This window comes from Ambystoma mexicanum, chromosome 10 (assembly GCF_040938575.1).
Source record: "Ambystoma mexicanum isolate Mex_15411 chromosome 10, UKY_AmexF1_1, whole genome shotgun sequence".
Taxonomy (NCBI): domain Eukaryota; kingdom Metazoa; phylum Chordata; class Amphibia; order Caudata; family Ambystomatidae; genus Ambystoma; species Ambystoma mexicanum.
In genome coordinates this window covers 1,430,845,085-1,430,860,803 of record NC_090932.1, presented here as the reverse complement: position 1 = coordinate 1,430,860,803, position 15,719 = coordinate 1,430,845,085, and positions in this window count along the sequence as shown.

Below are 15,719 nucleotides of genomic sequence, written 5' to 3'. Positions count from 1 at the left end.
TGTCTAGGGCGGAAACCAGATTGTCTAAGACCTAGAAGATTATTGGCTTCCAGGTGCTCTTGGATTTGCAGGTATGCTGCACGGTCTAGAATTTTTAACAGGAACGGGACAGTGGTAATGGGTCGGTAGTTAGTAGGTATGCTAGGGTCGAGGGAAGGTTTAAGGTTGCGGGGACGGTTCCTGTTTTAAAGGAGGCGTTGATGAAGGATGTGATAAATGGGGACAGATCGTGGGCAGATTCCTTAATAATTGGGGCAGGGATCGCCCTGCAAGTTGGATGGTTTGATTCTCAGGATAATGTTTTCTACCTCCGCAATGGTGAGTGGTGAGAAGGCAAATCGTTTGCAGTTGGGCCCGTCAGGGGAGAGGGCCCCTGCTGAGGTAGGAGGGCGATTGTCCAGTTTCAGGCTATCTTGTTTGGCTGTGAATTTAGATTGAAGCATGGTGATTTTATTCAGTAACGCTGCCTGAATGTTAGCACACCATTTGCTATCTTTAAAGCAGGTGTCAGGGGGGGTAACGGGGGTTTCAAGCTCTTTTAAGATCTTAAATAGTTCCTTAGAGTTGGAGTCAGCATGCAGAATGCGATTATTAAGGGATTCTTTTTTTGCCTCTATAATGGCTGCTTTGTAGGTGAGCGAGGCCAGGAAGAAGCCATCTTTATGCACGTCAGAAGGGTGGCTTTTCCAACGGTTTTCGGCACAGCGTTTGGTTTTGCGGAGTACTCTTAGCCGTGGGGTGAACCAAGAGTTCAGGTGTGCTCGTGGTTTGGCCTTCCTTAATTTGATGGGGGCCATAGAATCTATAGCTGTCAGCATGCTGCAGTTATAGATGTCAGCTAAGGCAGTCGGGTCGTTACAGGAGTCAGTGGCCGCTTTAAGTGTAGGGAGTAGTACAGGGAGGAGTTTCTCTTTGGTTATGTCCTTTTTGTTTCTGGTTGGGAGAGCAGGCGCTATCACGGTCAGGGTGCGTGGGGCGGCTTCAATATTAAAGGTGATAATGTGGTGGTCTGACCAGAGGCTGGGGGTAATGGCCAGGGCATTGATATTACAATTAGAGCTGGCTAGCCAGTCAAGGGTCCTGGCTTTAGAATGTGTGGGCTCTTGGATGTGCAAGGTGAAGCCAGATTTGGAAAGGGAGTTTTCCAAATCAAGTGCAATAGGATCTTTAGGGTCGCCGAGTCCCAGGTTGAGGTCACCAAGGATGATGATTTGTGAGTTTGTTTTAGCATTGTCAAGGAGGAGGGTGGATATGTCGCCAACAAAGGAGGGTGCAGGGCCTGGGGGCCGGTAAATTAGGTGGAGGGTTTCTGTTTGGTTGGGTGTTTGTGTGAGTTTGACTGATAATAGTTCAGCTGACTCGAGTTTGGTGTTGGTCATTACTCTTAAGTCCAAAGTGATTTTATGGATGATGGCAAGGCCACCACCTCTAGAGTGGGAAGCTGAGGTGCGGTCACATCTCATTATGCTAAAGCCGGATGGTATGGCAAGGGACAATGAAGGACCGGATGCGGCATGTAGCCAGGTTTCAGCTATGGCAATGAAGTCAAGATCTGACGATGTTATAAGTTCTGCTATGTCTAAGGCGTGCGCTGGGAGGGATATAGCGTTGATAAGGGCACCTTTGATGACAGGCAGTTTTGCCTCTGTAGAGGGGAATTTGCTGTTGCTGAGTGCAGTGGGTGGGCACGGGAGTATGTGTCTTGTTTGCTTAGGGAGGTTACAGCGGGTAGGGCATATGCGGAATCTGGTGCCTAATCTTTTATTTCTAAGAGATGAGGGGCACGGTTGGTTCGGAGTAGGTTTGCTAACAAAGTGTTCCAACCAGAGGGCTGGGTCATTGAGGTAGGGATTGATGTCGGTATTGAGGTGTTGGAGGCCTAAGGTGGGTGTCATAGTGTCCATTGTGGAGGTCACCATGCGCAAAGTCTGTGGGACAAGACTGGGGCGAGACATAGTGTTTGATGGCTGAGGGTGAGTCGGCCATATCGGATGCGTGCGTGGCTGAGTGAAGATTGTTATTTCAGAGGACAGAGAATGTAACAGTATAAGGAGGAGCGCCCTAAGGAGCATGGTATAAGAGCACGTAGGGGATATGCTTCGTATCTATAGGCAAGTTCAATTTCCGCTAGGGCAGTGCAAAATCAACAATGTGCCCTATTCCTTTACTTGGTGTTTGACAAACGTGATTTCCCCCAGTTTCCACCCCACCTCCCACTACATGGACCTCCCCTCTCACATCAAAAAACACAGCATGTGAAAAGAGATTGTCAGTGGAATGCAATCCACAAAACAATGAATGGTCCCCAGAAAAAAACATAGCTCACAGTGCACCCACACACCGACTCTGATATTTAAAGAAACCTGTGTACTATTAAAGGGTATTAGAGGAGGCCATGCAGGCACATGTGTAGTATTATTAGATTGATTATAGTGCTCTCTATTAAATGATGCAATGTCAGAATGATACATTGTAGTGAAAAGTAAAAATCAGTAATTCATGTTAAACTGACAAACAAAAAGTGAAACCTTAGTTCTCAATACTGATACCTCTAAGGAAAAAACATGCTATGCTGATATGCATAAATGAAGAACAACAGAACTTTAATCTCTTTCTGCCTGTGTGCTGCCATGTTCTTCAAATGACAATGCAAATGTATATTCAAAGTTAGAATGTGTATTATAGGTCACCCCGTATGTATGAAAAGAAAAATGTTTAGTTTTATTGTTAAAACAAGTATGATGGTTTAAATTGCATATCTGTAGGTTTCGTTGGACAAAACATATCTATCACGCTGCACTGAAAATGTACATGTCATGTAGAAACAACAAATACGTTAAGCCCGATTCATGGCATTTTTTGCCCAGTTCATAGTGTACTGCTGAAAAGTGACTTTGCACCACCAACACAGCCCTTATTAATGGAACTGTGCAGTTAATTTTTGCAGTGCAAGTCCGTGCAAAGTAATTTTGTAAAGCAAAAATGACTATGCACTGACTTTGCACAGACTTTCCACTGCAAAAATAAACTTTTCACAGTTACATAACTGTGACTATCAATATCCTGGCTATAATTGTTTAAAAATACACTCATCCAGAACCCTCACCTAACATCTACATTTGTTAATTGTATGACAACATTTGACAAACTACAAGCTACCAGGGATGTTATTTAGGGGTTGCCAGGGGTTGCAACTGTGACCACTGAGGTCTTCCTTGCTACCCCTGTGGTCTCCCTTTATGCACGCTCCAGGGCTTTGTCTAGCGCCACGTGGCCCTTTGCTTCTGGAGTGACTGGCTTTCTTGTTCAGGCCTCTTAAAAAAAGAAAAAAAAAAGAACATGGGTTCCACAAGTCTAACACTTTCAGCAGTGAAACTATATAAGAAAGAATAGGAATACCAAATAATTTGTCTTTCTGGAGTTATATACAATAATTTCTAGACTCATTAAAGGTTTATTTCAGGCACACTTCAGGGGGTAAGTCACTGATTTAGTCTGTTCTCAAACACCTCAACTCAGCCTTTCATCCTTCTGAGGTCGATAAATGAGTACCAACACAGGTTGGGTGATATTGTATGTATATTTTTTATATATAAAACGCTTAAGCGTAAGTGCTATATAATAACACATCATTATCATTTGGCCATGGACGTCTGCTTGCATTCACAATAATTTGGTAAAATGGGCCTATACACACTGATCTTAATTATATATATGGCAATCCATTCTTGTATGAAATGTATATCACATTATAGTGATATTGTAACCATATTTTTCATAGTGTACGTAGGAACAATACTATGTGATGCCACTTGCTGTTTTGTCAAGGGGTGAAAGGTTGTGTTCCATTGCTTCCCGCAATATCTTTTGTGAGTGGGGTCAAATGACATCACTTCCTTTGATGTCATCTGAGGTCAAGGGTCATGAGATGTCACTTCTGTTACCCCTGGCATTTTGGTGAAACGACAATCTGCAAGCTACTCAATTAACTGGAACACGCACTTGGTTTTGTGTGCCCGGATGGCAAAATGGTACTCCCACCCACGTGCCCAGACAGGAGAAACTCTTTATCTAGTTTTCTTCCCATTCATCAAAGAAGGTTCTCAGCCCAGTCTTCTGCACTAGCCTGTCTGCCTGCGAGTGCAGCACACCTCTCCCACATGTACAGAGAGTGTTTGAGATCAAAGAACATGAGAGCCAGTGCACCAGCCAGACAGAAAGCCAGCCTTCTGATTGAAACGTGTTTTAAAACCTCTATAACCTCCCATAAATGTATATCTGCTAACATAAAATATAATAAAATGCCGCCTCCGAAGTTGATGTCATGTGTCCATCAGAACCATCTCCCTTTCAAATGACCAAGCCTCTAGAATTTTCCAGAGAGCACGTGATTAGCTTGGCTGCTTAGAAGGCAGCAACGGATGAGAAGATTTACATTGCTCTGCGCTGTTCTTTCCTGTTCTGCAAATGAACAATGGGGCTACTTTGGACTTATCACCTCACATCTAAAGCTTGTCACATATTCACCACAAAACAAATCTAATTCTGCATGTTTATTTTCTTGCTTTTCAATTAACATTGCACAGCCCTATGCCTTCACCTTCAGTTTATCAATCCGACCCAAAGGTTTGTACCCAAAAATCACAGACTGAGCTGCCTTGAATATTAGTATGGGGATATGTTAATGGTTAGGAGTAAGTGGTTAGTAATTGTTAGTCTTTATGCTTCATTGCACTCAGTACATGATAGTGGTGTGGTGCCAAATTGAAATCCCTCTTTTAGCTGGCATGTCTTTGTACATTCACAATACTGACATACACTACATACACTACATTCAGTCAATAATCTCATACCTGAGTCTCACACTCTTACTGACAAATGGGATCAGTTTTCAATTTTTTTGAAATTTGGAGCCTTAGTTAACATTTGGAGCCTTCTCTTCCTACACTCCCTCCTTTTATGTATATTGGGACGAGACCAAAGAGTCAGAAAACAAAATAATACCAGCTACAGTTTGTATGTGTGATAAAAATGTACTTTATACTTTGACTTCAAACTGCTATACGCCAACATATCTATGCATCTATGAAACTAAAAAACATGCAATTGGTAACCAAAATATTTACATATCTCTGAATGTAAGCATATATATTTCTGCTGATTAAAAAGTGATTTTTTAAATCTTTTGATCTCTTTTTTAATCTTTTGATCACTTCTTGTTATTTTTTATATTAGTGATCTCTGATATGATTATTCTTTTTTAGATTTCGTTAGAGAATCTTTTTTATCTTTTTTTTATATTTTTATTTTGAGTTTTCAAATGTTTATAAATACATCATTACAAAGTAAATAACATTAATATTGTCATTAAAAATGAAGAATGTTCATACCACCTATTCCATGTCACTGCATTAGTCCAATCCCAGAAATCAACCGTTAAAGTCGAGGTTTGTAAAAAAATGAAATGTTTAAAACAAAACTGTCTTATTCCCAAAATGAGTGTTCCAACTTCCCACAGAGAAATTGAAACACAATAAAATACAATTCAGAATATTAAGCACAAGAGATTCCCTTTAACCCAGTGATGCTTTGAATCAGACTTTTGTCTACAAAATAATTCTTAAAGTAAAGTAGGCTTCCATTCTCTGCAAGCAGAACTGGGGTCAACATCTTCTCCTCCTTCTTCGATCCAGGTTTCTTTTCAAGGGGTCTCCGGTTCACCCAGTCATCTCCATGGTATCCGGCTGTCTCCAACTCCTAGAGCACTGGTGAAGGAAGTAGTTAATATCTAGAGCAAAGAGCAAAAAAACTAATTAATAACCAAGTACATCGATTCATTCCCTTTTCCCTTTTCTCCGAACCTCCCTTGGATATCATCTGAAATCAAAAGGTGGATTATGTACATAAATATACAATATGCAAAAACAGTCAAGGATTCTTTCTCAGGACCTGCAACTAATACATGAATTGAGTATAAAAGATACAATGGCAATTGTAATTGGCAATGGCAATTGACTGTAAAAATGCAGGTTAATTTAACACATTTCAATAGACAATTCCTTATGACAGTGTACTTACGCTTCGACCTTGGATAATTAGCAATCTAAATAAATGGCACCTGGAAGCCTGTGTGTATCTTTTTTTTTCTTAATATACATTATATTTATTTGTTGTATACCCTTTGTTCTAATTTCTTTTAATGTACATACTTTCATCCCCCCTTTTTCACATAACATTTTACAATATATACACCATTACTCACCTGGTACACCCCTCCTTCCACCTCCTTTTTTTACACTCCAAGTTGACTTTTTTATATTATTCACACCTACTTACCTGCTATGGCGAATCTCTTTGAGATGCGAGTGCTTTATTTTCAGGATACAATTACATTTCTCACTCCCTGGTTTCTCCAATTTGCTCCAACCCCCTTATATCATGTTTTGTGTGGAACGGTTTAATTTGGTTAACATGGACACATTGCCCTACTGTTAATTCTCTCTCCTTTATGGCTACTGTAGAATACAGGTGAAACCTTATCTACAATTCTAATTGGCCCATGTTATGATGCAAAGAATTATGCATTTTTATGTTTACCTTTCCCAAAGTCGAATATATATACCTGGTCGCCTACCTCATTTTCCCTCCCAGATGTTTTCTTGTCATAGTATGACTGTGCACTATCAGCAGCTTTTTCCAAATTCTGCTTTGCAAATGCAAAAGCATGTTGCAAGTGCTTTCTCAGCTCTTCCACATATTTGTGGATTGTGGATGCATTTACCAGGACATGCCCATTTGTTATGCAAAGCAGATGCTATAGCAAAAACGTTTTCCTACCTGTCAACATTTCATGTGAACTGAGATTTGTTGATTTAGATGGTTTTGACCTATTAGCCATTAACACCAAAGGAAGTAGCAGATCCCACCTAGATCCTGTTTCAGCTACAGATTTTTTTTAACATATCAATGATTGAGCTATTACACCATTCCACTACCCCTGAAGAGGTGGGCTGGTATGAAAGGTGGAACTTCCTCTTCACACACAAGATTTGCAACGTTTATGTCATTATTGCACTAGTGAAATCACTTCCACAATCTGATTCTATTTTCTGAGGTAAACAAAACCTTGAAATAATATGATTGAGTAGCAAAGTGGCCGCGGTTTGCACACTGCAATCTGGGGCTGGGAATGACCGTCAACATATATTTGTTTCCCCTTGCTGAACTTTGCACAGGGCCTACAAAATCCATTTGCAAATCTGACTTTCACTTTCCAGCCATGCATATACTCCACACACTATCTCGCGCATGCTCAGAATCAGTGAATAAAACTATTTCTTTAAGTTTATTTTTTACTGCTATAGATATTGCCTTATAAATGGTAGCCAATTCTGCAATTTGACTGCTTTGAGAACCTAACCTCAAGCTTACTCTTGGAATACCATCGCATTTAACCCAAACATTTCCTATTCCTGCCACTAGTTCTTTTTCAGAATCATCACCCACGTGATATGCACATGCATCTACATACACGGTTAGGAGATATTTACATGTTTCTTCATTGAAAGCCTTGTGTGGGGATTTTTCAAATTCATTTAAATTTGATTGTGATTCTGTGTCTTGAGGTCCACAAACAGCTGCACAAATATGTAATTCTGCTAGCCCTTGAGCAACTGGGCTCTTTTTGTTCTGTCCACATCTCACTTCCACTGGAAATCCCTGTAATGCTAACGTCCATGAAGTGATTCTTGTCTGGGCCAAGTTCCCTGATCTGATCCTTTTACTTTGAAAGAATTGTAGAGACTTGTGATTCACCTGTTCCCCTTGAATTATGGGGCAGAAATGCTGTAATGCCCAGACAGTGGTTAAACATGCCTTTTCAGATTCACCAAATTTGGTTTCTACCTGTGGAAATGCTTTGCTGGCATATGGAATGGTTTTGTTGTTTACATCATGTTTCTGGTACAGCATCGCTTAAATACATTGATCTGTGAATCCTATTTCTACAAATAAATGCTGTTTTTTTTTTATTATTGGATATGCCATATAAGACACTTTCATCAAACAGTATCTTAACTTGGCCACTGCCTCACTTTGTCCCTTTTCCCATATCCAGGGTACACCCTGCTTCAGCAATTTGGTCAAAGGTTATGTAATCGCTGCATAATTTTCAATTAATTTCCTATTATAACTTGTCATTCCTAGCAAGCTTTTTAAAGTGTTCAAATTGGTGGCATCTTTTAGTTTCTGAATTGCTTCCACCTTATTCTTTTGTGGGTGTCACCCATGTTCTGTCACTTCATGGCCTCGAAAATGTACACTTTTTTTTTACACCACCTTTCGTATTCGTATTCACCAATTCAAATAGAATGCAATTATCCAGAAGACAGAATATCACTTAATTCGCTGCATAAGGGTACACAGAGTGAATTCTAAAAAAATCCCTTTGGTTTAGAATCCATTGATTCAGGTACTTGACCCTGTGAAGTGACATAGCTTTCAGGAATATTCCCTATCACTAGGTTGCTGAAATCAGCAGTGTATAAATATTCCTGCACTGCCATCCCTAACGCTGTATTTTCTTCCAAATAAATGTCCTGACACCCTTTGTAATATATATATATATATATATTTGTATTTGTTTTTGACTTTTCTAAGAACACCTTTTTACAAAAATACACATAATATTGTATTTTTTTCCATTAGAATTCACATATATACATTTCTACACATTAAAATTACAAAATTAAAAGATCAGCTTTTCTCAGCTACTTTGCATGGAACAAGTCAATTGCTTTCAACAACTAGATGACAGTATGGGCCTCATTACACGGATGGCGGTGAACCATGGCGCTATTAGCGCCATGGTTCATGCCGGTAAAATACCGGCACCGCCATGGTGGAAAGGGGAATTACCACCCTATTCCAAGGTTGGCGGGGTGGCAATTCCCCCTTCCACCATTGCCCTTCCCCATTCCCATTTTTGCCCCATAGGGCTCTATGGGAATGGGGAAGGCGCTAATTACGGTACCGCAAATTGCCGTACCGTAACTAGCTCCCTGGTCCCTTTGCGGGTTGGTTTTTAATGCCTGCAAAAAGCAGGCGTTAAATTCCCCAACCCGCAAAGGGACCTCGTAGTAAGGCGGTAAGGATTTACCGGTACCGGTAAAATACCGGTACCGGTAAACCCTTACCGCCATCCATGTAATGAGGCCCTATGTCTTGCAAATTCATTTGATCTTAGATAATTTTTCCCCAAAATGAGAGTTTAAGCAAGATGCAGATTCATAGCTGTGTGATCACAAAAGGAGCATGCTCATGAAAGTAAATCAAATATTGGTAAGAACCACACACTAAAAACAGATTTAAGACAGCCTATTCGTTGTCACTAAGGATGTAGTTACAAACGTTATTTCTTCTCCCATTTAGCTGATTCTCTTAATTTGGGGGTACATTGATTACATTCACACACTAAAAACTGTTTTTATACAGCAAATTCATTGACATTAAAGATGCAATAACAAACATTCCTTCTACACCCATTTTGCTGATTCTCTTAATTGTCTTTAGGTCATTAAAGATGTGAACAAGCATTCCTTCTACACCCATGTTGCTGTTCTCTTAATTGCATTTAGGTGCAACATTAGGCATTATCTATAAGTTCCTTTACAATCAAGCAATCATACAATAGGTATTAACCCACAGACAATAGTTTAAAATCTCACGATAGCAATTTTCAATGAAACCGACGTCCTATGAAACATATTCCACCATATTACTTCCAGAAGTACTCTCTCTGTGTTGGACACACATTTTCCAAAATACTCCAATGTTTCTGATCGTAGGATTTCACAATTAAGTAATAAGTGTTTTAATGTTTCCTTTATAATAACATTTTAAAAAAAGCAAAAGGGTATATGTCCCCCTCCCAACCTATCACTTATTTCAAGGATTTCCCCTGTAACCAAAACATTAAAACTAACACGCATTACATTATTCCTCCAGTTACAGTCAGGAAATCGATACAAATAGGGTTTCAATATTCCACTAGGCTTCCAATTAGATACTAGGTGATAATAGAGAGGAGATGACCATACTTGAACATTTGACTCTTCCCAATCTAAGCATTTTAATAAGGATTTCACTTTCATGGGAGTTTGTATAAGAAGATTAATATCAACTCCAATCTTACCTAGAAATAGTTTAGAACTTTCATACAAGGAGATTAGTAACAAGGATTTTGTTTTCCCTGATTTAAGTTGGGATCCCAGAATCGCATATAGGTTGTTGCCTGAATCCATAATCAGCTTGCGGAATAGTGCAATTTTTTCCCAATCAACAATACTTTTGAGAGATTGCAGGCCCATTTCATACCTAATGGCAGATATAGGGATGCATTTACGAAGAAAATACAACAAATCTCTCAAAATGTTTGCTTTCATTCTATTAAAGCAATTTTGAGTGCACTTCGGAAAATATTCTAGACCATAACTTGTTCTTGGAATAACCTTCAAATTATAGAAACATTCCAGGGGAAGCATAGAGTATCTATATTTCATTAGCGAAATCATAGCTGCCACCCGTTCTTCCTATATATTCCAATATAATCATTTCTTCAATTTAGTAAACATAGGGTACCCCAAAAACCTAAATGAACTTCTGATTGCAAGTTTCTGATTCTTTAAATACCAGTAAAATTGTTTCAATTTAGTATTATTACCCAAAATTAGAATCATAGTTTTTTTTTCTCCATTTATACTCAATCAAACCATTCCTGTTTGTGTAGTTTTTGAAGCTGTTGATCATCCTCTGCAGGCCTATCTGAGTTTTATCCATTAATAAAAAATCATCCGCATAAGCACAACAACTTAGCTTTACTCCCTCTATTTGGTGAGAAATAAAAGAAGCTTGGTTGGATACAAAAAAATTAAATAGGGTTGGACCAAAAATGCAGCCCTGCTGTAAACCGTTGCTGTAAACCGTTAGATGTACCTATAGGGACCGATAGTTTGCCATCAGTATTTGGTCTAACTTGTATCACCTTATCACGTAACTGGTATTAGGATAGCCAGCATATAAATTGGCATTCCAAATAAAGATAATTTAGACCATAATAATACCCTGTCGACCTGGTCAAAAGCTTGTGACAAGTCGACACTAGCCACAAAAATGGGAGCTGCATTTTATTTTCAAGCTTTTTCTTGTAATAGAGAAAATAACAGGCCTCCTAGCTCAGTTGCCATTTTCTTCCTGAATCCAAATTGCTTATATTGAAATATGTGTTTTGTTTCCGCCCATTCTTCGATTAGGTTTAGAACTATACCGGCAAATATCTTAGAATCAGCGTCCATTATAGCTATAGGCCGATCATTTTTAGGGTCACTTCTCTCACCCTTCTTATACACAGGAATTACATATGAAATTTTCCACAAGTTAGGTATTTCTTTAATAGATATAATATCAGAGAAGAGCATGAAAAGTACTTTCTCCCACATCCCTGGATTGGCCCTAAAAATAACATTTACATGTCCGTTATGCCCAGCTGCTCTAGATGGATTGGATTTCTTTATTTGAGTCATGATCCCTTTCACAGTCAGATTACAATTCCAATCATGATCCTTTACTTCCAACATAATATGATTTGGGGCAAATTTCGCTGAATACATATTACCAAAATGGCCTACCCAAACTTCCTCAGAAACACTATTAGCTTGGGATATCATCTGGGGCGATTCCAAAGAATTCATTGGTTTCCAAAAAGTCCTTGCAGAGCCATCTTTTAATGCAATCAACATTTTTTCATTATCAGCAAGCAACATTTTTCCCCGATAAGATTTGAGCCAATTTTTAAGTTTTTGTTTTTCACTTTTAATTCTAATGGACTCCTCTTTCCCACAAATGAGAAGATTTTTTATTCTACGAGTCTCTTTATTGCACTGTTTTTTATGTGCCTTCACAGTGCTACCAAAAGTGTGGATATGATAACCAGATGTTTTCCCATGCTTTGCATTGGCATTAGTGCTTATTATTATCTCTACATATGTATTGAATTTGTCACAACTGAACAGCTGCCATCTTTCTTCCAGCTGTAATTTATGACAATCTGAGTTAAAAAGCTTCCCTGCAGTCGCCCCCCTACTCTGGAACTCCTTACCGCCCCACATCAGGTACATTGAATCCCACTCAGCCTTTCGCAAAACCATCAAAACTAGCCTATTTTTGTCTGACTGTTTTAACCTGGATTCTATGTCAATTTGCACCTGCATGTACTCTGTGTTACACTGTAAACACTTTATCTGAACTGAACTGTAACAAGTAATACTGGGCGGCTTCTTTGTAACCCTTAATCAAGCCTTCTTAAGCTCTGATATAGTGCCTCGATACCTGCGGGCTGCCGTGTGCTCTACAAATTTAAATAAATAAATAAACAAATAAAAACCATATTAAATTTTTCCACATTTCCCGCATGCCAAGTTATTCAGTTCTTTTTTATGTGTACATCTATAAGATCCTTATAGCAGGTCCTACTAACAATTTTGGACCAGATATTTAATGTGATTTTTAAAATTCTGTGGTCACTAAAATTTGTATCGTGCAGAGTAAAAGATTTACATACATCATGTCGTTTTCCTGACATGAATATGTAATCTATAGTTGATTTTTGTATACCATTAGACCAAGTGTGTCCATCCTGATTACTTGCTAACAAAGGATACACATGAAAAAGACCCCAATTCAGGAACAAAGTAAGCCACATTTGTCCGTGAAGTGATTTCCTTGCACACACCATTGAACGCCCTTCAATAGAGTATCCCTCGTCTCCCTTTACCATGAATACTATTCCTAAATACAATTCCAAGTTGGTGCATTTGTCTTTTTTAATAGGAATATATGCATTAAGATCACCAACCAGCATGATATGTAGACCTTTATATTTATTGGACATTTCTGAAAAGAATGAGTTAATCAAGTCAATTGTGACAGGCGAATTGTTCAGAGGGTTCCAATAAATATTAAGAATCAAGATGTGAACCTGCAATCTGTCTGAGGTGATTTCTATAACCACTGCCAGAACTCCTATTATCAAGGATTTAGAATCCAACATTTTGATTCCATCACCAGACCTTACTGCAATAATAAGTCCACCTGACGGCGACCACTTATGTTTTTTTTTGCCAATTGGAATCTGGAATCAAAGCCGTCAATATGAAAGCATTGGGTCATCCATGACTCCTGAATACAAATTATGATATTTTTTTATCAGATCACCACATATTTCTTTCAAGACGATTAAGTTGGAGAAGCCTCCAGAATTCCAACAGACCAAGTATATATCCTCCTCAGTTCTAAAGATCAGGCCTTAGATTCTCGAGCTGAGCAATCAAATCACTTAAGGATTGTGCCAACCAAGTCTACGATTTCAAACCATCAAATTTATGAGGATTCCTATTAATATTGGTAGATGCATCCTCGGTCACATACTCTCCCACATTTTCTCCTTCTACCTTCATTTGATCATTCTGATTATATTCAGAGTCTCTTTCATACTGGTCACCCATTTTATTTCCTTGTGAATGGAGGCCTTGATTTTGCTTTTTTAGGGTAAGATTAAAGTCCTTAATATCGTATCCAAGGATATTAAATTCTTGCGTTTGCCTAATCACCAGGTCATGCACAGAGCGAGAATGAAAGACAATCCGTACAAAATCGTATTGTTCAGGGTGTATATAATCCACTAGCTTCAGGTCCGCTGATGATGACTATCTTAGATTAGGTATTTCTTTAAATAAAGAAAGTACACATCTTCTATTCAAGGACATAGGGCATCTGTAGTCAAATAGAAAGTACAGAAAGATACTTGGGCTTTCGGTAAATATGGGTTTACGCCATCTGATTTTGGTAAGGTCCTCTATTGTAGGAGTAGTTGTTTGCTTGAAGGGTGTATAGGTTCAAGTCTGAGCCAATTCAACCTTTTGAATATCCTTTTTGGCATCCCTTGGCTGTTCCAAGGAATTGCAATTTATCTGTGGTTCTACCAGGGCCTAATCTGGAGAAATGTTGGTAGTCATACCTGTATGCAAGACATTCAACTTAACGTCCTCAGCCGTTTTTATTCTTGCATTGATGTTGAATATTGAGGAAATATTTGCTCTATTGTACTTTTAAATTTGTTTGCAATTTTTGGATTAATCTCAAGTGAGACCGGCCCCAGGTCTGGCTCCTCTGTCTTACTTTCACAGATTGTGACAGACAAATTGTTGCTTTGGCTCATCTGTTCATTAAAAACCCCCAGCAATGTATTCGGACCAATTTGCTGGTCTACTTCATTCTTCACTGTTGGTCTAAATCGTAATGTTTCTACCTTTATTCGGTTATTCTGTGTCAACTTTCCAGGTGGGATTTTTAGGAACTCATCGCCCCCATTTGGAGCGATTATAGGTTTCTCTGATGGGAGTATGAGCTGGTTTTGTTTTTTCTGTCTTTTTTTTAGGAGGGGCAGGTAATACTTTGGGTGTTACTACATGATTACAAGTTTTTTTTTAAATAGTTGGTACATCTCTTTACTTTCCGTACCTCTATTTCCCTTTACACCCTTATGTTTCATTTCTTCTGACAGGGTATTGAGAGCCAACCTATCCTCAACTTTCTTTTGATAGATTTTATCCTTACCCTCCTGTGTCAACCCCCCAGCAATACAAGTGGTTTTTTCACCCTCTATTATTTTCTTATGAACGTTATCTGGGGGACGATCATCCAGCTTTAATATAGCCTTCTTATCCTCTGTTAATCTTACTCCCAAAAGGGTTTTAGATTCTTCATCCAGCTGGTGGAGATCTTTCAGCACATCATCACAAGATTGATTTTTCAATTTCTTTTCTTTTTTTCCTACCTATTGCTTTCTTTTGTTTTTTTAGTCTTTTTTTGTTTTGCTCTTTTTTTCCCTCTCTCTGGCTAAACGCTTTTCTTTTCGAGTAGGTACTACCTTATGGGTATGATTATGATGTCCCACTTCTTCTTCTTCAACCATGTACTGACTGATTGCCCAATCAACATCTGTCTCTAGATCTATTAGTTTTGTTAAAGCTGAGGGACTATCTAGAATTACTATCTCCTCCTCAGAGGAAGAGTATGCGGTTAGTTCCATATTTTGCTGGAATTGGAGGGACTGGATTGCGTCCATTAAAGTGTTTATAGCTGCAGTCAGGTCATCAATTTTTCCTGAATTTGATGCAACTTCTTTCACTAGGTCTCTTTCTTAAAATACCTCCCCCTTCTTTATGTCCAATCAATTTTTTGGTAAGTCATACTCTTGATAATGTGACAAACTCGCTGGTGTGAGGGCAAAACTTTGGTGCTTTACTTCACTTGATTTTGTCACTGATGAACTACCACAAGCTGAAATATCTGCATAAGACAGATCCGTTTATGTGATATTGTTAAATCGCTTGTTTGAGTAGATTTGCCAAGGCTGCTAATTTGTTCTTTTTTTAAATGTTGTCAATAGCCAGGGACGCAATGGTATCACAGGTAAGCATGACTCCCTCCATTCTGTTTAATTTGGCGATTACCTCAGCTGGAGTTGTTTTCATTGATCTTATCTCCCAATGCGTAAGGTTGTGCCCTTGATCCAGCAGGTTCAATATGCGGGCGATAACTGGAAAAGAGCTATCATCTATGTTGGCCTCTTCATTAGGGGGGAATGTGTCTACCCCCTCTAC